Source organism: Ciconia boyciana, chromosome 6 (genome assembly GCF_034638445.1).
Source record: "Ciconia boyciana chromosome 6, ASM3463844v1, whole genome shotgun sequence".
Classification (NCBI taxonomy): Eukaryota; Metazoa; Chordata; class Aves; order Ciconiiformes; family Ciconiidae; genus Ciconia; species Ciconia boyciana.
In genome coordinates this window covers 8,391,602-8,413,215 of record NC_132939.1, presented here as the reverse complement: position 1 = coordinate 8,413,215, position 21,614 = coordinate 8,391,602, and positions in this window count along the sequence as shown.

The window sequence follows — 21,614 nt, the reverse complement described above, 5'->3', positions numbered from 1 at the left end:
AAACACAATGCGAAAAGCAATATCAAACTTGACTCTGACAGTTCGTTCCTAGTGAAGGCTGTATATGCGTGTGGGAGTGAAGAGGGAAAGGGGGACCTGAGGTCCTGTCTTCTCTGTTGCTTTACTTGCTTCCTCTTCAGTGTTCAGGAAACTCTGTACCTCTAACTTTTGTAACACTTAATCTGAAAACTTACTTTAAATGAACAGCATTTTAAAGGTGTGTGGGTTATTTTATGTGAAAATAAGGTAAGTCTAGAAGTGTGTTGTCATACGTATATTTTTTTTAAATTTCAAAACCTGTCTAATGCTAAGCAAGAAGTAGTCCCATTACAATAAGCAGGATTGGTCATTGTCTTAAATTAAGTAATTTGCTTAGTTGATGCATAGAAATATCTAGAGTCCCAGTACTTAAGAAATCAGCATAATATATCCAGTGCGTCCTTCATGTTTTATATTTTGGGAACACAGGGGTTATATATTTTTCAAACATATTTGAAATCAAATCTAAGAAACAATATTAGCAAAGCTACTCTACAGGATATAACAGTCAGAAGAGAGAGAACATTTGAAACTATTAAATTATTATCTACAGTATTACCCAAAATATTTTAGCTAGGTCTATGAGAACTTTGAAATTTGCTTCAAGGGCTGTATAGTTAAACACTTTTAAAATGCACTGCTTAATTTTTCCTCACATTGTAATTCATTGTTGGCCTTTTCCGCAATGAATTGTTGGGATTAACCAATAAATCAGCAGAAAAGACATGCCAATTTCCTCAACAGTTGACAAATTACAGTGTGGGCAAAGTACTGTATGTTTTATTTATTTTTTTTTAATCTATTTCATGAGGAAGGCTAACATTCAGATGCCCCAAAACCATGTTGTTTTTATTTGGTAATATTGCATTTAATTATGTTCCACTGTTTCTCAAGTAGCATTTGTAAATGTATTGCTAATAGTCATTACCAGTAGTAAAGTAACATTTTCCTTGATTTGCGAATATTTACTTAGAAAAAATAGTATTATTTGGGAATAGAAAATTTGTAATTACAAGGTTTTTCTTTCTAGAGCTTCATTTAATAGAAGACCTTTGTCTTGGGTGTATTTTTTCAGAATAAACAAAGCAGAACTTTGGGTTTGAATACTGTAGTTCTGAATTATTTAAATACTTGCATTCTGGTTTCCACACATTCATTATTTCCTAATGTTTTGGGATTGCAGCTGTGCAGTCAAACTAGGCATGGTATCTGCCACGTACAAATCCTGTATCTATTTACAAATGGATATTTAGCAGGCCGTTCATAAGTAGCACTCTGTGTGTGAAAACTAGTGATAAATGACCATGCAAATGAGACCATTAATTGTGCATCACGTTGGATTTCTCAATTCTTAAATATCATTGTCTGCAATGGTTAAAACAATAAATACAGTATCATTCCTCGTCAGGAGTGTAGTCTCTTTTGTCTTTATCATAACAAACCTATTGTTTAAGACAAGCTTTTGTTAAGTGCTTAGAAAGTGCCAGTAGAGAGAAAATGTTCCTGACCTTGGCCATGTACTACACCCTCTGAAATTGTATTAGCTTTTATACTGCATGATGTATGAGCAGCCTTTTGAGATCTAGGAGTCTGGAATACGATGCTGAAAAATAACCATTCATGCGACCCATTCAATATTTAAGGTTAGGCACATCAAAAAGACGGCAACATCGGAGTGTATTGCAACATCAGGGGGTTTCTTACAGCCCCGAAGCTGCCCTCTGTACCTGGGGAGCTTCCCTGGGGGACAGGGAAGTTCCTGCGCAGCAGCTGCCTTGTCGACGCCATTGAGACTTCTCCCTCTCTACGAGACACCCAAACTGTGGCAGGGGAGGGTGTTGGATGAACTGCAATGTGCCAGGTCTGTAGAAATGAAGCAAAGCAGAGAAAATGCCCTGTAGTCACGGTCCTCATCTCAGCTGCTCGTTGTGCGCAGGCCTGGAGCAGCTCTGCTGGCGGGCGCAGTTGTGCGGGTGGAAATTGGATCCTGTCACAGAAGAGGTGAAACGTCCCAGGGATGGGGATGCTGCAATGACTAACAAACAAATGATGACTATGTAGATAATCCCCTGTGACTGAACAAGATCTGTAGTGGAAACAGAGTTTATTCTTTCTAACGGCTCTTGTGGGGAAGAGGCACAGGTCCCTGGTGCCTGTGGAGGGACGGGCTTAGGTGGGTGAGGAAGAAGGCTGGCAGAGAACATGGCTGCATCTTTCTACCTCCCTGTCGCGTTGCATAGGGAGGCTGACTCTGCCTCTATCTCTGCTTTTCAGTCAGCATACATTTTTGCATGTATGGGTGGCATCGTAACTTTGTCAAGCTCTGTGGAAATCGAGAGAGCTCACCTTATCCAGGGCCAGGGCACCGGTCCCATCCCACCGGCAGGGTGCCAGGCAGCCCCCATGTCCCTGTCACCCCTCACTGGCTTAGCGTACCTGGGGAGGGACGAGGCAGTGCTTTGGGAACACTGTGCTTTTTCTTGCTGCCTTTTTTAAAAAATTATTTGATCTTCAAGTATGATCTCAGTCAAAAATGGTGTAATTTCTATATTGCTATGTGATAAAGTCATTAGCCTGCTTCTGGATAGGGAATGTTCTGGGAAGGGCGAAGGCCCTGTGGGGACCAAAATGGAGATGGGAGCCGTGGGGAAGTACTTACAGCGTCTGTTTGCATGTTAAAACTGAATTTCTGTTTACTCATTTAAAACCCTCTAGAGAATATGGCTAGATATATATTATTTTAGAAACTATACATTATTTACTTAGCTGTGACAAGCACGCTCCTGATTTAAAACTAAACTGTGTTGCTTGTTTAGGTACCAAGTAAAAATACACCCCTATGCAGGAGGAAGTATAGCTAATGAAAAGTATCAGTGGTGTTAGAGTGTGTTTGTGGGAGGGGGACTGGTTTGCTTCTGAAGCTACAAGACTTGGTGGTAAGATGCCAGTAGATGCACTCATGTGGATACAAAGCCAGTTCTTGGGGTATGAAGATGTCTGCCAGACTGGCGTTAATTATAGTTAAGGGTAGAATAGTGTGAATTAACAGCACTTTGCCTTTACATCCAAACTTTAAATGATGAGCTAAACTCTCTGTTGTAAGAAGCTCTAGCTGTATTTCTGTATTATCATCAAGGTGTATGAAACTTGTCTGTTTGGATATGAGTGTATCACAACTTTTAGAAGTTAGCTTGCTTACGTAATGTGAAAAGTGCGATAGCACCATTCAAGCTTTTTATTGTAACTTCTGTAACTGAAATCTGAAAATCGTAGGGACGCAGTTTTACAATTCATTGCTATTGGTAGCTGGGCTGGCCTGAGTGGCTTCTGGGCCAGGCTGATCATTTGCGTCCCCACGTGCTCACGCAGCTTTCTGTGGTGCTCCTCTTTGAGGGAGAACTTGCACTGGCTAAACACAGCCTGGCAGGCAGCGGAGAAGACAAAGGCCTTGCTCTTTGGGGTGGGGAGGGGGAAGACTGCTTGTGCCAGCCCTGCCAGCACAGCCTGAGGCTTGGGAAACTTCATCCCTCTCCTCAGCTTCTGCCCTGGCTTGCATGTTTGCCATTGAATTCAAGGCTTATACAAATGATTTATTTGTTACAGTACAGCAGTATTTTACCTAACAGTTTCTTTTTGGTTTTCCCCAATGTTTCAAAATCAAGCTTCAGAAAACTCGTAGGGAGAGAAAAGGAAGGTTTCCTTTCTTTATGTATTTCTGTAGTCACTCTACCTCTTTCATAGTATAAAAATACTATTTACCTGTCTTAAGAAGGTTGTAAGGGAGAGCCTGAGAAATTGGTATTTAAATATGTATTGGAACAAAATGGTCTTGGAAGGTTACTTTAATTTTGGTGGTAATTTACAACTACTTCTGGAATCACTATTTGGCAATACTTTACTTCTTCTGTAAACAAAATACAGCTTATAAAGGCATCATACCAAGAAAATATAGGAATATGTAATACATACAGTATACCACTAGTAATACATGATGAGATATATAATTTGTATAAATAGTCACAGATGGAGCTTCAGTTTTACTATTAGGATCTCTCATAAAGCACTAATTACTTGGCTTAAGGGAAAGCACTAGGGAAAAAACGGGCTTTGTGGATCAGAAAGATGGAATCTGAATTGAAGTTTCTGTTTCATAATTACCTACGCCTTTATTTTGGTTTGGGCCTTGCCATGACCCAAAAACCTCTGAAAATAAAGGTTTCAATTTACAGACTTTCAAAAGCTGTATCTGATTTTCTGTTTTCCCATTGATAAACTTACATGAGGCAACAATTTAAATAACCTGCCAATTTTAAGGGAGCATTTGAATGTTTTTCTTGCTGTGAATATTACTGGCAGAAAAGAGATTCTTCTCTTGCCCCTTATTTCCCAACATGCATGTCAGAAATGAGCTCCTGACAAAAATAAAAAGAATACCGTCTCCCCAAAAGTGTGCACGTTAGGACAGGACCCAGGTTTGTGATCTCGAAGAGTGAACTCAAAGAAAAAGCTGTATTTACTGTGCTTTTTGAAGTCAAAGGTCTTTATAAATGTGGGTAATTTAAAACTAAGATAATGCAACTTTTGTCTCAAATTGTGCAAGTTTCTTGTTCTAATAAATGTGTCCACTCGTGGTACTAGCAGTCTCTTCACTGCCTGAAAAAATGATTCAGATCACCCACAAAGCCTACAACTCATTGCTATGATTAAATCTTCTTATGCAGTGGGGCCACCCTAAAACTCCTCAAATATTTTGTAAATAAGTTTTACAGGAAAGCATCCTTACTTGCAGGTGGCAGAAGCAAGTTACATTTTTATTTCAAGGCTTAGTTGGGTTTTCTCTGGCTGATGAAATTTGGATACAAAGCCTTAACGTTCCAAGCATTCAACCTGCTTCTGGTATTTGTCCTTTCATGCTTTCAATTCTTGATTGCGTGACTCTCTTGATTAGAAAGAATACGTATGTATGTGTGCTAATAATTTTATCTAGGGATTAATAATTGCTGTGGAGATTCATTTAGGAATAATGATGATTTGAAAAATATTAATTAACCAGTCGGGTTGAGAGCATTGGCTAGCAGCATTAGATTTCCAGGCCTTTGATTTCTTACATGTACTTTTGTTCTGTGAATCTACATTTTTCTGCATCTAACTCTGATTAATCTTTAATCAAATTTTCTCTCATTTCTAACCCTTTGCTTTTAGAATTCCATGGTCTTGTTCTATTTATTAAATAGAGGTTCCTTTCCAAATACAAATGTATACTGAAGAAAATTAAGATAACACTTAGAATGAAGTGAATGTTGCAATTTTGGGGTATTTAATTAATACTAGAGCACTTGAAACAATGTCTTGAAATGAATGGGGTTTGCTGATGAGTTGATTTATATTTTATTTTTTCATACTATCCTACTTCTCCTAAGGGGAAAAATATTTTTTGTTCTTAGTCCAACATTTGTCTCAAGAAAAAGCATAATGAGCATCTGAGTGTTGACTGTGGGTGAAATGATGTGACATACCAATGACATTTTCATTAAAAAATATTTTAATGAGAGCAGGAAACAGAAGGGGGAGAAAAACCCTGTAGGCTCTGATGCACTGTTAGCTACCAAAAAGTACAAATATTTACTTTGGAGTGTGGTGGGTATGCGTGTGTGTGTATATATATATATATATATATATACGCATATATATATATATATACACACACCAATATATTTTTTTTTTTCTTTCCACAAAATAATCTTTAAAGAGATGCCTAAGTTTTTTGTAATGGGATATAAGTAACACAGAACATAAGGGAAAAGTAAGACTAAGTGACATGAGCTGCTCTTGTTCTTTGTACTACTGGAAGCAGGAGACTCTCAATAGGAGCTGTTTTTAACCATTCTGACAGTTTGTTGAAATACTATGCCATTGAGAGGAACTGGGAAATGTAATGTGCTGCATTTCAATATGCATTTGTATCACCTTTTTGTTTATAGCAGCAAAAGCTATGTCATTAGAAGGAAAATAAAAAATAAAAAAGTCAGAAAGAAACAGACGACGTCAGCTGATCTCTCCCAGGTGGATCCACTTACAAAACTACAGCAGTATCTATCAATTTTGGTTATCCATACTTTGGTTATTTGTCTAGTACCAAAGCAATTCAGATTTAAAGTGTGGGGGAGCATAAGCTAGATAAGTAATAAGACTAAATTAAAAAAATACTTGTGTTTGGATAAGAAGACCATGCTTTCCCTCTAGTGCCTCAACCATTTTTACAAGCTGTGTTTTAATCTAAGACACGAGTACTGTAAAAGCGTACAGGGTATATATGGCAGAATGATCATCTTCCCAAAACCACTGAAAATAAAGACTCATTCTTACCTTTTGTGGTAAGTATATACTAATGAATGAATCATCAAATCCTTAGTGTCAGATTAAAGCTTGGGTCTGCATAAGTTACTCATAAAAGGCCACGTAAAGTGGAAAAGAACGCAGTAAAGAAGGGTGCCTGCCTGCTACTGCACTTTGGGTCTAGCAGGGGCAGTGCCTTATGTACCACCCAGCAGTTCTGGTACCCTGCTGGGGTGGGAGCAGAAAGCATACATGCTGTGAAACTTGTTGCACTACATTATGTTCAAGTAAATGAGGCCTTACAACTGCCTGCAAAAATATTTTTCATTACAGAAAAATAAATGTTCAAAGTCATATAAGGGAAGGCAAAGAGAAAAATGTCTGTTTAACCTGCTTCTGACTGTTGGCTAGTGTATATGCGCCTGAAATTTTTGTTTGAAATCAGTCAAGATGTTCTATAAACTTTTGCAACGTCATCTCAGCCAGTAAGAGCCTGAGAGGGTAATTCAAATGAGTGAATATTTTTTGTATATCTCAGAACACTTATACAATTAATCATTCCCTTGAAAAACATTTTGAATTTTTGCCAGTGTTTATACTGGTCCAGAGCCAGTGCAGAAATAATTGAAGGGTCCTTATGTGTAAAAACTGTAGTATGTAACAGAATTTGGGAATGAGGGAGAGGTCTGGGTTCACATTGCAGTGATGTCATCCCAGAGCTCAGATATCATGTGAGAAGGGGGGCTGCAAGCTAGAACAACCCAGGAAAAAAAATCCCTCCCTCCTCTTTCTCTGTTACCATGATGGCTCAAACCCTTCTCTTCTTCCACACTGTAGTTGAAATCTGAAGCCATTCCTGTTCCAGTCTTTAAATGCAACAAAGAATGAGATGTGAAAGTGTCTTGTGCAAGAGGGTATTTAGGCCAAAATAGTAATCAATCTTTGGTTTGGATTCTAATAATCTGAATGGGTAAGGACATCCTCCTTCATTAATAACCCTTCCATGCTCGGTAGGCAGGGATCCTGAAGTTCCAGTAAGTATCAAAAAACCACTGGAATCTGTCCCTGACAGTAACAAACCATTTAAAATAAATGAGACTTGCATAACTCACTTCAAGCACACACAAAGGCAAGTTTCATACAAATGTCTGTATGCTGTCTCAGCTTCATCTGCCCACTCAGCGTCTTGGTTGCCCTTTCAATACCCCTTATACTTCTGCTGTAAGGTCCCTTAAAACGGAGACTGACAGCATCATGGCAAACTACGTTAGGCAAAAATTAGGACATGAGTGATTTCACCCCATAATATTTTTACTTGTGCCTTTGGGTGAATATATAATAATGAAATGATTATCACAGAAGAATAACCTCAGAAAATCCTGACTGAGTAATATATCGTTTGCTTATTTTAAAAGAAAAACCTGACTACTTTTTATCTACAGAGAGGGACAGAGGGAATAGAAAGATGTGCCTAGTTTTTAATGTCCTTAGTCCAGTGTTTAGAATTCTGTTGGTTTCTAATATTTTTTTAACTCAGAAATATATTTAAATGAAAATCCATTAGGTAGAACAATTTTCATAGCAGAAATAATGACATGTTTTCTTCAGTCTCTGACCTTACAAGTGGTGCCACAGGGAGATTTTACCTTTTTAAACAAACCAAGTATTTCTGTGCAATGAACTAGCTCTGAAGGGCTGAAATTCATAACACATAATTGTAGTGGAAGAGTTAAAGGCAACTTATTTTTGCATCTTCTTGGCAAATAAATACCAGATTTTATTAAATATATGTGGTGCAGGGGCAATGCTCCATATATGGAGGAAACAGCATTTATCCTGCAGATGCAGAAGATGCATCCTGCACCTTCCCCAGGCACTGAACTTCACTGGTTAGCAATCCAACCTGAAAACTAGAAACTGTAGGACAAGATGCCATGGCAGTGATCAAAAGGGGAAAAGAAAAAAACGAGTAAAAGTAAAATTTTTGCTCTCTATGCTTACGGGGGGGGGGGGGGGGGGGAAGCTAAACATATAGAAAGGTTTATATATTAAGAAGGTTTTGTATATTAGGTAGTGTTTGGAAAGGGTTCACAATACTTAAGAATTGGAGTTTCTTGATCCTTTCCTGTCCCTAAGTCTTGGGCTTGTGTAGGGACAATCAGTTCATTCCAACTTTGACATTTAACTTGGCTCAAATCTTCAGCATTCAAAGGCTGTATTTCAGACTTACTTGCCGTTCAGGAGGCCAGTTAAAAGCACCTCTGTTTGGGGTTGAGTTTTTGGTGATTTTCTGTTTTACTGTTGCTTTGTTTGTGAGTGTGGAGTCAATATTGTCTCTAGAGATCATTCCACAAAGTTCTTGCAGTTGAGGGAGGGGGGGCTTGTTTGGAGTTTTTTCGTTTGTTTTTGTGATTGATAGCTGTTTCTGCATCTTGTCTGACTAAATTAGGGTATTTTAAAATTAGTGCCTCTAGAATCAGAGTATTTTAGTGACAACATTTCCCAGTATTATGAATCAGCTGAGTTTTCATTTGCGATATGGCTACTGTAATATTGATAGTGTTGCAGTGATGATCTTCTAGCAGATAAACAAAGCACTCCACTGGAAATCAAATAACCATTGGGTTTGCAGTCGTAGGCACCAAAACTGTCACTGTTCAGGTAGGAGAGATGGTTATACATAAGCCAGACTATTGATGCTTTCTAGCAGAAGAATTTAATGGTTCTATCAAAATGTTCAAAGAGGAAAGATGAAAAAAAATATTTGGTGCTGCAATTTTTCTCTCATCTGGGAAGTGCAAAGTGTACTGATTCGGACTAAGATCAGTGTGATTGACTTGGAGGCTGTCTGATTACAACTTGGATACCAATTTTAACTAAATTGGTTTAGAAACCAATTCAGGTCTGTAAACCACATCAGGCTAAATCGATTTAAGGTTCTCTTAAACTGATTTAAGAGAGACTGCACCAGGGAGTTGCACAGATTTAACTAAATCTGTTTCTAAACCACTTGAGTTAACTCAGTGCTCATACTGTATATAAATCAGCCTTCAGATATAGAAGTTAAAAGGTCCATATTTTATAGTTGTTCATTTTGTTCATTTGATACATCTAGATCTATGCACAGATATTCACTGTACACAACTATTTCATTATCAGCGAGCAGCATGGAACAGGAGTCGTAATTTTCTTTTTTTTTAATTGAACTAATATTTGGAAAGGGAGAGATTTGAGATGCATATAACAGCGCTTTTTGCTGAAACCTTTAGAAGGATGAAAAGACACTGGATGATAATGAAATTGTATTTTGAGCTTTTTTCCATAAAATGAAGTAGTCATTCTAGTGTGCGAAGTGCTATAATTATAAAGCAATTTGCCACCCTTAATGGGAGGACTTTTATTTCATAAAATATTAACAAAATATAATATCGGTGCAATAGGTTAGGAACAGTCTTATTTTCTCCATAAAAAGTCAATTTGTAACCACTGCAGACTGTCTTTCTCAAGATGACTATATTAGGGTAACGGATCCTTTTATAGAAATATCAAAATATAAGCATTAAAATAACCACAACACATGTCCCATTTACCTTTCTACTTAGTAATCAAATATTTTTCACTGTCTGCCTCTCTAATTTAGAGGCTGGTGTTGTTGCTGCAGATGATTGGCCAAGGGCAGTAGCATTTAATCAGCGCCTAAAAAAAGTTAAAACATTTGAGACAAAACTACGTTTAAGAAGGGTTATCAGCTAGCCAGCACGGACCCGTCTCCCAGCTTGCCTAAAAGAGCATTTGTATTAGGCTAGCAAGTAAGGAAAAATCAAACTTCTTTTTCCACAGTGAAGCAAGAGGAAGGAAAGTGAGGGAGCATCTGTAATTACAGGATTTCAGCTCTGATCTGGGCAGCTGCAAAGCATATGTATCATATGAAGAACAAAGGACTGGAGATGGCAGAATTAACCAAGCCTTAATGGATTCACTCTTTCATTTGCTCTCTTTGTTACTATTTTTAATTAACCAGCAGATTTCCTTTTTTTCTTTCTTTTTCTTTTTTTATTTGCTGCTGTTACTGTTCCAGTGTCCACTCAAGCAGAGCATGATCAACTCCTAGGGAAGTTGTTAATCATATTCATTTTGATAGTACTTCAAGATCAACTAAGAAATGGAACTCTCTAAATAGCTGAGACAAAGATCATGGAGGAAACCACTTGAGCAGAATGATAAACATCATTTTCTCCGAAAATAAATGAGAATCCCCCCCGTGCTCATGTTAGCTAGTGTGTTAGCTAGGTAGAAAGGTAGGAAAACGCCAGGAGAAACAGAACAAAACATTCAGTTAGCAAAGGAGGGTCAGAAGTTAAATGTGAACCACCTCTTTCTCCAGCTTTCCCGTCTGTTGATCAGTCACTAAAAATGAATGCAACAAACCTTATTGCAATATGTAATTGTTGCAATGAAGTTGATAAGAGATATTTGGTCTGCCTCTGCTCTGTTCAGGATGAGAATCTGTCAGGGCTAAAGCTTGTGTTTTTGATGAAGCTAAAGGGCCAGGAAGCTGTCCTTTCATTTTAGCACACAGTTTATGTTCATTGGCTTCAGTGCAATTGCACCAGTTTACACTAAAGATAATCTGGATCCTATGTCTGGTAAAACAGTGTGTCGAGTTCTGTCCAGTTTTTCTACTGACCCAGAAACACTCAGGTGTGATAAAATTAGATGGATGTGGTGTTATCTCTGGAAGCTATGAATCATTGCTCTGCCTTTTTTTTTTCTTTTTTTAAATCAATAATGACTATATATTAGTAGCATAGCCCTCTGTATTGAAAAACAAACCAACCAAACAAAACCATAGGCAATCCATGGGCTATCATTTTTATGTACTGTAGAGTTGTGTCCATGAGAGAACATTTGCCAAACGCTTTTTTCAAATGCAACCCCAAGTCTGTTTGGCAAAATATATTTGTAAGCTTTTCTAAGTGGACTAAACCTCTGTTTTAATGATGATTGTTGTTTGTTTGCATTTAAAAAATAAAGTAAAAACAAAACAAAAAAAGGAACAGCACCACATCAATCAGTTAAAATCTTTTATTTCTAACTGGATTTTAAGAGTTTGTTTTCTGAATAGCACAAAAATAGCTTACGGAAATTACATTTTTCCGTTTGAGGATACAATAAAGATCATTAGTATTTTAGCCTTTCCAATGCCGTGAGGTCCCATCTTCGTGTCCTTTATGCAAGCAAAGCTTCCATTGATGTTACATGGGCTCTACTGGGACGTTAGTTGGTGTTCAAACTGAAGGATGGGATCCCAGCAGTATAGTTAGAAGATGTGTTTGGTCCCGAAGAGTTCCGTGTACAGTGTAAACTTGGTTATTAGCTAACAAATCACTGCGAGCTGAATGTTTAGTCAGTCTGCCAAAGCTGCTGGTTGGAAAATCTGTATCTAGAGAAGTCATTCACACTGGAAACCCATCCTGCATCTATTATTAACAGGGTGGAAGCAATCTTGCTTATGTCTCTATGTATGTTCACAGCTGTCTGGCAATCAGGAGTGGTGGAAAACACAGAAGAAACATTGCCGAAACTAGTTGCTTGTGGGTTGAAAATGCAGTGTGTTGCTATTTATCCCTGTCAACAGCAGGCCCTATTAACTATTTTTAATGAATCACCACTGCTTTTACTTTTGCCATCAGCCATGACCTTCACCATTTAGAAACACATGGTCTCTCATAAACGATAGTCTATGACATATAAACTTGCGAAGGATTCTATCACGGCTCAAACTACAATATCTATCACTAAAACAAACTGCTTATTCCAGCTGAAGAGACACTCATATATATCATGGAACCAGCCTTCCGTATTTTGAAATTTACTGCCCTGCATTGGTGCTTCTTTTTCTTGGCTTGCCTTTTTTTTTTTTTTTTTTTTTTAAGGAGGCCGTGCAACCTTGCTCACTTAATACTTTTGATAAACTTCTACTGACAAGGAACTTGATTAATGATGGTTAAAAGAATTGAATCAAGAGTAGGAAAGACAGGGCCAAAAAAGCAGACTGCTGGGCTGATGGAAACTAACGTCTCTACAGAAATATATGATGGACCCTCCTTTTTGCCATGCCAAGTAATTACTCGCACAGGCCTGTTGTAATAATTCCTATTACAGCCAAAACGGAAAAGTCAGTAACTCACAGCCCTGGGACAAGGTGAAGGCAAGGCCAGAGTAGTGTGGATCAATATTTCATTTACTCACTGAGGTTAGCTTCTATCCCTGTATCAAATTCTTTTACAGAAAGCCATGAAAGAAATGAGGTTTGCTGAAAAACACCAATACAGGGCCCTCATTTCCTTGGGGGTGCTCATAGAGTACACGGAGCAACAAAACCTTTCAGCAAAACAATATGCACTCAAGGTCACTCATTACTTGCTACTGTTGGAAAATAAAGTGCCATTAGCCTGATATGAGTAATGTACATCAATCAACTGCAGACCAGCAAAAGTATGTTTTCAACATGGTATTGCAGCTGAAAATGAATGAACCGTGTTAACGCTTTCTGAACAGTTTGACAACAGTGAAGAATTTTTCCTTTGGCATTATCATTTATTTCAGAGTTTCACTGCAACTCGTCTCTGTAAAATCAAGCCAGAGCATCTCTGTTGTTTGCTGTGCTTTATTATAATTGAATTAATTCTCATTAAGCAAAAGTCATTATTTTGATGGGGGCAGTGGGATGCTTTCCAAAAAGCTCCCATCTGTGCCTTACAGGACCCTCAGTGTAAGGGCAGATAAACAGATGTAAGAAGAAATTATCTATTGTGTTAGTAAAATAATTTAAAGCAATACTTGCTTAGAATATGAGATTACATTGAGGTACACATACTTCTGCTTTGCTGCATACAGCAACTCTTCTCTTCCATAAGGAAGTTTTGAGGAAAAGGAGGACTTCAATATATCACTCGAGAATTGCATGTCATATGTAAGGCTACCACTGTGCTGATCTGAAGGGCAAATGTAATATATGCTTCTGAAACAGCTGAAGTACACTGTGGTGTATTTTTTTGCTGCTTCCTCTCACAGACTTCCTTTAATATTTTAAATGTTGTCTTCCCTGTAGATTTGGGGTTTCCAGAGAAGCTATTGGGGGAAGGTGGTAACTGGATGTGTTCTGGAGCTACGTACAGGAGACCTTACGAAGCACAGTCACAGTGACATAGCTACTGTGCAAAAAATAATGTTTTTTCTTGGCTACTGGGGCATCTATCAAAATGTGGGCTTTTTGGTTTGAGCTTTCTCATTTGTAAATATTTCCATGAAAACAGAAGAGAAAGTTTGTTTGCTTCTGTGCGCTGGTAGGGATACAATCTTGCTTTTACTGACTGCTTTTTGGAAAGAGTGTTTGGTGGGTTGTTTATGATTGCTCATGTGGTTGATGATGTTTTAGATCTTTTCAAATCTTCTTGATTGTCATCTGGTCAGAAAGTTATGGTTTGTGTTATTAAAGTTCAGAATTCTCTAATCTTACCTGCACTATTGATACATTTGTATCATAGTCATGAAGGGGTACCTTCCCAAGAACGGCCATGTCATCCTGTTCAAAAATAAAGGCATTATGCAGGCATAAAGTAAACTGTTACAGAGTAGGGAAAATTACTGTGAAGAGCACACATTTTTTTTCTATGAGATGGTAATCTTTTCTCACTCCTCCCTCTCTCTTTTTTAGCATTCTCTTTGTCTTTCTTTAGCATTTTGAAATCACTTACTAAATAAAAATGCTAAGTCTTTGTTCCAGAATTTTATCTTGAAGACTTACTGAGGCATGCAAAAAAAGTTGAAGTGTTTAGGATTTTGCACTATTACTGTCTTTTGTAGTGGTGAAGATGAAGTAGATTCCTTTTGTAGCACCATCTCCTGAGACCAGACACCCAAAGCAAAGCATTCTCATCCGTAATGAGTGTTGAGCTACTTCCAGCACTGGACTCACTTAACCCATGTTAAGTCTATGCAACACTGTACCGTGTAAGTAAACACAACCCAGAAATGATGGGCCAAGGGGAAAATGACTGATTGAAGGTCATATGCTAAGTCAGAAATTATTGTGGTCTTTCTTTCACGTTTGGCATTTTGAAAGTTTCTGTTTACTGCTGTTCAGTAGAGTCGAGGGACATCCAATGAATTAATTTCACGTCTCTTGCATAAATGTGTCCTCTGCAGTTGTTAACAACTTGGATAGTGCTCTTAAGTTTTCTGCAGTTGTGATGTTTTGTATTTTCATTTACAATTTGGAAGTATTGGCAGTTCAGCAGATATAGTCTTCATCCCAGTTCCTTGCAGACCACGCTGCTTCCATTTGAGTAAATCAGCTGAACCACTGGTAAATGTGAGTTTGATTATATTTTGGGTTGGTTTTTTTTTCCTATGGATTTCCTTCTTTAAAAATGAAGATTATAGTAATTATAGTACTGCGGAACACTTGCCTCCACTTCCTATTGTTCTTCCTATGTGCTATTTCTTTCTAATGATTTAATGTAAAATGATGGACAGTGTATGAGTCCTGAGACAGTACTGCTCCCTCCTTCATGTCTGCAAGAAGGAAAGAGAGATGAACATTTATAACTGCCTATGAAACAAAATAGATCAGTTTAAAGAGAGCCTTTCTAGGCACGTAGAGAGGCTCTCTTGGATTAAAAGGGTCCACTACATTTGATTTGCTCCGTGGTTTAGATGTGGAGTCAGCTTTGTAAAGAGGGGGTAGTTCAGTCATAAAAAGTCTAATAATGCCTTAGAGAGATTCTTTGAAAGGCACAGAGGAGAATTAGAGAACCTGTCTCCTGTACTTGTAGGAGAATTAGAATCACAATTTCCTTTTTTTAAAATCCTGTTGTCGTTATTAAGTTACTTTTCAAAATCCCGTTCACTACAGGTAGTAAGCCTATAACACTGTAAGGGGCTGCTCTATGCCCATGTTTCTAGAGTCCCTGAGGCCCAAGTCTTCAAAGTTATTTAGGCAACTAAATATAATTTGAAATGACACAGTGATGTTAGTAGTTCATTCTCATGAACCTTCTTCGAAACAGGGAGACAGTATTACCTTCATTTACTGGGAGGAAGAGGGGTGGTGAAGCATAAATAGGTTTAAAGGCATTTAGGTGCCCAGTTAAACCAATAGGAAATGGGCATCTAAATACCTGTGAAAGATCTAACGTTTCACTTACTATAGGGAGGATCAGCACATAGGTATTACAAATCTCTGGAGGTTTCCTATGCTTCTACTTGCAATGAATAAATCTTTCAAGAATGTCTCAATCAGGGCAGGAGGACCTTGTGATGGCAGGCTGAATGCTTAGTATGTTTTAAAAGAAAATTAAACCACTCTTTCCCCCCTAACTTTCGCTGGTGTAAAGGAATCAAAGATTTCTTTTTCTGTTCACAAACTAGCACCCTAACTGTTGGGTTTGCTTTTTTCCCTATTTCACAAGAAAATACCCTGGTGGTTCTTGGTGTCACTGAGAACAGGAGTCATTACTTTGTGTCGGTGAGCACTCTTGTATAGCTTTCATAACAATAAAGTTGTGTGCGGCAGGATTACTCTTTGAACCAGAGTGTTAACTGAGAGATTGGGGTCACATCCGTCACCCAAATGTGAGGCAGTCTGCTTGCACTTATAATAAAGAACAAATGTTTGGTCTGAAGGTCAGGATTTTTGGATTCACAGTGCACTTAGTTAGATCAAGGTCTGATCCGGGGTTAAAATCAATATCACAAATTGCAGCTAAAATGACAAAGAATATGTTTCCATCTATGTTATATTTTAGGTACAGTAGTCTTAATGTATAAGTAGGTCAATTCCATTAAGATGTAATTTCATTAAGGGACCAGAACTGCAACTGGAATTTGGCCACTAGATAAATTTTTTTGTCTAAAGCAACTGTACAGACATGCATCACTCCTGGATGCCGCTCACTTGGGTAGCTCTGCTTTAGAACAATAAACCCAGTAATCATACAGTGCATTCTGCAAGAAAGTTTGAAGGAAATCAGTAAAAAGTGTTTGTCTGTAGGGAATGCATTCTTTTTTTGAACTGTCACAAGTAGTACAGTAAAGCAGTCGAACATTTAAAAAATGCACACTTTCTAGAAACTGAGACCTTCAGTTTAGTGCACTTGTGCAAGTACATATGCAAGTAGAGTATGTAGCAGTAGAGCCTTCAGGCTTGCTTTCAAAAGGGACATGAGACAAAACATCTGATTTTAGGAAGCTTCCCTTCAGTTTCTGTAATGTGGCAAATCTGAGCATAGTTGACCATAAAAGACTTCGAAGTCTTGGAATAAGGAGATGAAAGTGTCATTCAGGAGGGGACACTTTTTCTGCGTTCGTGCTGGCGAAGGTACATTGTCTGTCCCCAGGCATGGTGCATGAAGGGGTGGCAGCTGAGGAGGAAGGGGGAAGTAATCTCAAAATCTTGGAAAAGGAGGAAGATTGTAGGATGTCTTTTATGTGGTCCTCTGTGAGGATTAATTTCATGTGCATGAAAGTCATACTGAGCTTCGTAGCCGAGCATGGTGCTGCACTTACAAAGGGTGGCTCTATGTCTGCTGGTGGCCGGATCATAGGTTGAGAGTCATCTGACTCTCATAACTGTTGAGCTAGAAGAGGCTGTGTATTTCTTGCACAAACTGGAAAACTTTATTTTGGGTGTCATCCCCACTGCCTGTTCCCCTAAGGGTATTACCCAGCATTGCCATACAGCACAGAGCGTAATGTGCTTTTCTCTACTTACAGTGCAGAGTCAGGGAGGAAATACAGCCAAAGCTATAGCCAAGTGAAGAGCTCTGGCTCTTTCTCTCTGCCGTGGGGGCCTTAAGAAGCCCCAGCTTGCCAACAAGGATCTGCTGCATGTATGTGGAGGAAGTCTGGGAAGAGAGAAGATCATAACTGGGCAACAGCTGCTCTGTATGACTTGCTTCCCTGGTAACCTGGCAGCTCTCCAAGTCGAAATCTGAATAGGAGTTAAACTGCTCGAAGCATTAATTCCCCTTATAGTCTTGAGCCTTCTCTTTCTCCTCCCTGCTCCTGCTGGAGCAATGCTCAGCAGAAGTGGAAGTATCCTACGCCCATGCAGGTTTTGGAGGGTTCATGCTGTCAGCAGAGGCGGGGAAGACGTCACTACACAGTGTGCTTTATCTCGACTATCGGCTGCCTGCTGCAACAAACAGGAGGACTGGGATGTTGGCAAGCAGCTCTTCTCTCTTCCCTGGGCCCTGTCACTTGACATGGCCTGATCTTATGAGGAGTTGAGCACTGCATGTAAAAGCTTTTGTGATTGTATTGATATTTGGTGATTCCTGTTTACATGGAAGGCATTTCCGTGAATTTCGAGTCATGTGTAAGGATCTCAGGATTACTTTCTGCTGCCTCTGGGTGACTTGGACATCCTCCCCCCGCTCTCCCCCTGCTATTCTACATGAGCAGAATTATTGGGTCCAATTATTATTGGGTCCTCTTGAAGTTCAAAACACTGCTCTGAATTTACACCCTGTTGCAAAATATGCAGTTTTATGTCCCTTGGATATTTATAGACATAATGTTTTAAATCTTCCATTTTTAATCATATTATAATTTATGGGTTTTTTAAAGTACCTTTTAAATTGTCCTGTTTCCTTCATGCTGCCTTTTGTAACAGCTTTTTCTTGAGTTTTCAGTTAGTGTACCACATTAGTGACTCATATTCCAAAATATTGCAAAGAGGAAAAAATAAAATTTCTACCTGTTGGAGAGTGAAGAGATATAAGTTAAGCTGGGTGCAAATTAGTATCTATTGAGGAAATGCTGATGTTTATTTTAGCAAGATATATAAAAAAGCAGTATAAAATTAAACAAGAGTAATACATACAGCTACTTTGTGCTTACTAGTAAGTTGTCTCTCTATGGAGGCAGTAACGACAGCAGCCCAGACAGTTTCTTAAGGCTTTTCCTGCTCTTCTGTGCCCTCTATTTGATCATCTGCCAAGGCTTGCGAATAGTGCCAAATCAAACAGTACAGCATCTCCATAAGTCTGCTCTTGGAAGCTAAGGAATTCAGCAGTTGAAGTGCAATGCCAGATATAAAAGAAGCAATTACAGTGGACTTCCAGGAGTTTAGGTTGAATAACTGTAATATTTGTATAATAGATATTTTAAGGCTCCTTTTACTAACTGGACTTCTGCTTTCTGTATGCTTTATCAACAGAATCTTAATCTATGCAAATATAATCTTGCAAGAATATAGGTTTTCCCTCTCTTTTTTTTTTTTTTTTTTTTTTTTTAGGTTCTGAAGTTCCATACAAACTTTGAAGCCTATTTCCGTGTATACTGGCATTAGCAACTGAAGTGCAATGTTCATTGGTGAAAGAGAACCTTTGCAGAAGGAACCATAGCAGCTATTTTGAGTATAGAAGACCACCTTCCTCTTTGCAAGTATTTCTCTTTCTTCATACTTATGCAGAAGCCTTCTCAAGTTTTTTGTCCTTCTTACTTATTAATGGTGAAGAAAATATTTTATGTGTTATCTCACAGGTTTTCATGCTTTATACAATGAAATGAATTAGTGGGGTAATGACATCATTTAGAGTAAAAGGAAGAAAACTTGGATTTCTTTCATTGAATTGCAGTGTAGACACATGCCAATTCTGACTGAAGTAAAATTCATCTCACTGTGACTGACCCTCCAAAATCTATTCACCATTTAATCTTCAGGAGCACAAAGAGGAGCTTTGCCCAAAATGAAACTATTTTTACATATATACTCTCTTGGGGTCTAGAAAGCCAGAGTCCATTTGCACTGATTTAACACACTGCTTGCTTAAATTCTAGATGAGGGCGCAGGGAAAATCAAACTAAACTTGAAACTGGATTACAGCATGACAAGATTGGGGGAATAAAAGGGCAAAATCGATCTCGCATTTACTGATTTTCCTTGTAAAGATTCCCTTTTTACCTTTGTATGTATTTTCTTGTTGTCTCATAAAGAAGCAATGGCTTATTACTTACCCACATGGCCCAGACCTTCCACACTGTGCCTGCTTGTAACATTCACACCACTGTGTTCAAGGGGGGAAATAATTTCTTTGAATAGCTTTAATGAGATAAAACTTCGGTCTGTTTTCTTTGTTGTTTCAGTCATTTGTACCTTGGAATACTTGGACTATCATGATAAAGGGAAAAATGATTGAAGATTTCCACTTTTATGTGAAAATTATTGAAGTAGCGTTTGATGGTAGTGAGCTCTTACAAACACTAAAACAAACCAAAAACTCCTTTTTCTTAGTTGTACGTGGATTTTTCCCCTTGTTATTTTACTGTGCAGGCTCAAGTCTTCACTACAGTAGATCAATAGAGAACTTGTTTGCATTAACAGGGCTAACTTTACACTTGATGTAGGTGCCTGGCTGTATACAGAGGTCACTTGCACTGGAAATGCATGAGAGAAATCAAATCTTTTACCTGCTTTGGTTGAATCTAGGGACAACTTCAATATGTAAAAAATTACTCCTTTTCCCTCCAGGGACTTGTTCTTAATTGTAGCTACTAGAGCTACGTTATTTGTAGTCTCTGTGAGATTTGTAGGAGTAATAATAATAAAAAAATCCTAGATGTACTTTTATTTTTAAGCTCACTGCAAAAAATCTATTTGTCTTGTAAGTTTTGCTTCACAACATCACAGTCAAATTAATTTCCCAATTATTCATTCAGAAACACTTTGTAAATTCTATCTCTTGGACTAACGGGTGGCTGCATTGCTGCATAGGCACAAAGTTTCTACAGTAATGTAGTGCAGGCTCATTGTAAAAGATCTCATGCTTACGCTCAGGGGAGTTCACTGTTCTTGTTGGCTGACTTTACCTGCTGGTGAGCTTCCAAGTTGTATTGGCATATGTTAAAGACAGGGTTACTTTCTGTCTCCTCTTTCTTCTCTTCCCTTGTTCTCCCCATCTCTAGTGAAAGATGCAGCAGAAGTGATGATTACCTATCAAGCAGATGTAGGTTCAAGTATATATAGACAACACTGTGGCAGTGTGTGCAAGTCAGGTAAGCTGGGGAAACAATCTTCATGATATAGATATGTCTTTAATGACATAATGACTCTAACTTCTTTTCACTATGGAATGGTTTGTTTCATCCCTGCAAATGTTGAACTGATCATGCACCCTATATGTATGAATTAGTGTGTACCCTTTCAGAGGGCAGTCTCTTTTGGAGTGAACTGTGTAAAGGCGAAAGGACGCGTGCATTATGCAGTACAGCGCCAAAAGGCTGGGGCTCAGCTGTGGAAGTGGACAGCACTGTATGGCCTGGAAATCTTGGCTCATTGTTGAACTTGTTGCAGAGAGTTAGATGTCTCATTTGTGACCGATAGCGGACACCATACTGAGCTTTGGGATGCTACAAAAGCACATGCTAGGAAATGTCAAAGACAAGGCTGCGTCTAAAACTCCTCTCTCCACCACAGGCGTACGTGCCTATGCTCAGGTTTCAGCCATGCCTCTGGTGAATGTTGGTTTCAGAATTTGGAGCTGTGCTCAAGCAGAGGTGTAGGAGAGGAGGGTCTGAGATCTTAGCTTCTGAGATCTCGCGACATTAAAGCTTAAGTTCACAGGCCATATTTGGTCCTCGGCATGCAGCTACTTGATTTGGGGTAGAATTGGTAGAATGACTTTTTAACATTTCATCTTTCAAGGCTCCTTGAAATGTGCAAAAAATAGTATTCTAAGGAATCTTTATACTTCTTGCATGCAAACCTAATACATTTTTTACTCAGTACTTAACAAGGAGAGGTTTTTTCATTTAATAATTTTATGTTTCAAAGGAACAAGTTTCTAGCTTTGGGTTTTGCTAAAAAATAAAATCTAAACATGTGCATACATATGTGCTGTCAACCAGGTGACATTTTCTAGTACCTTTTTCCTAGAGAAGTAGGATACGTTGAAAAGAGAATTACAAGTAAAACAATTCCACTTTGCTTTGGAAAGCAACCTTTTGTAATCTGTAATCCTATGTTACCACTTCCTTGAAAAAGCTTTCTTTTACCTAAAATAAACTTTCTGAAATAACTCTCACCATTTGGGAAGCTTTCAACACATTGTAGGACAGAGTTGTTTCTTTCTCTCTTCCAATAATGCTTTGCACCATGCCGTGACTTGAACTTTATTTTCACATGTTGTGGGAGCATCTGAAATCCCTTGCCAATCCACCTTTCTCTCCAG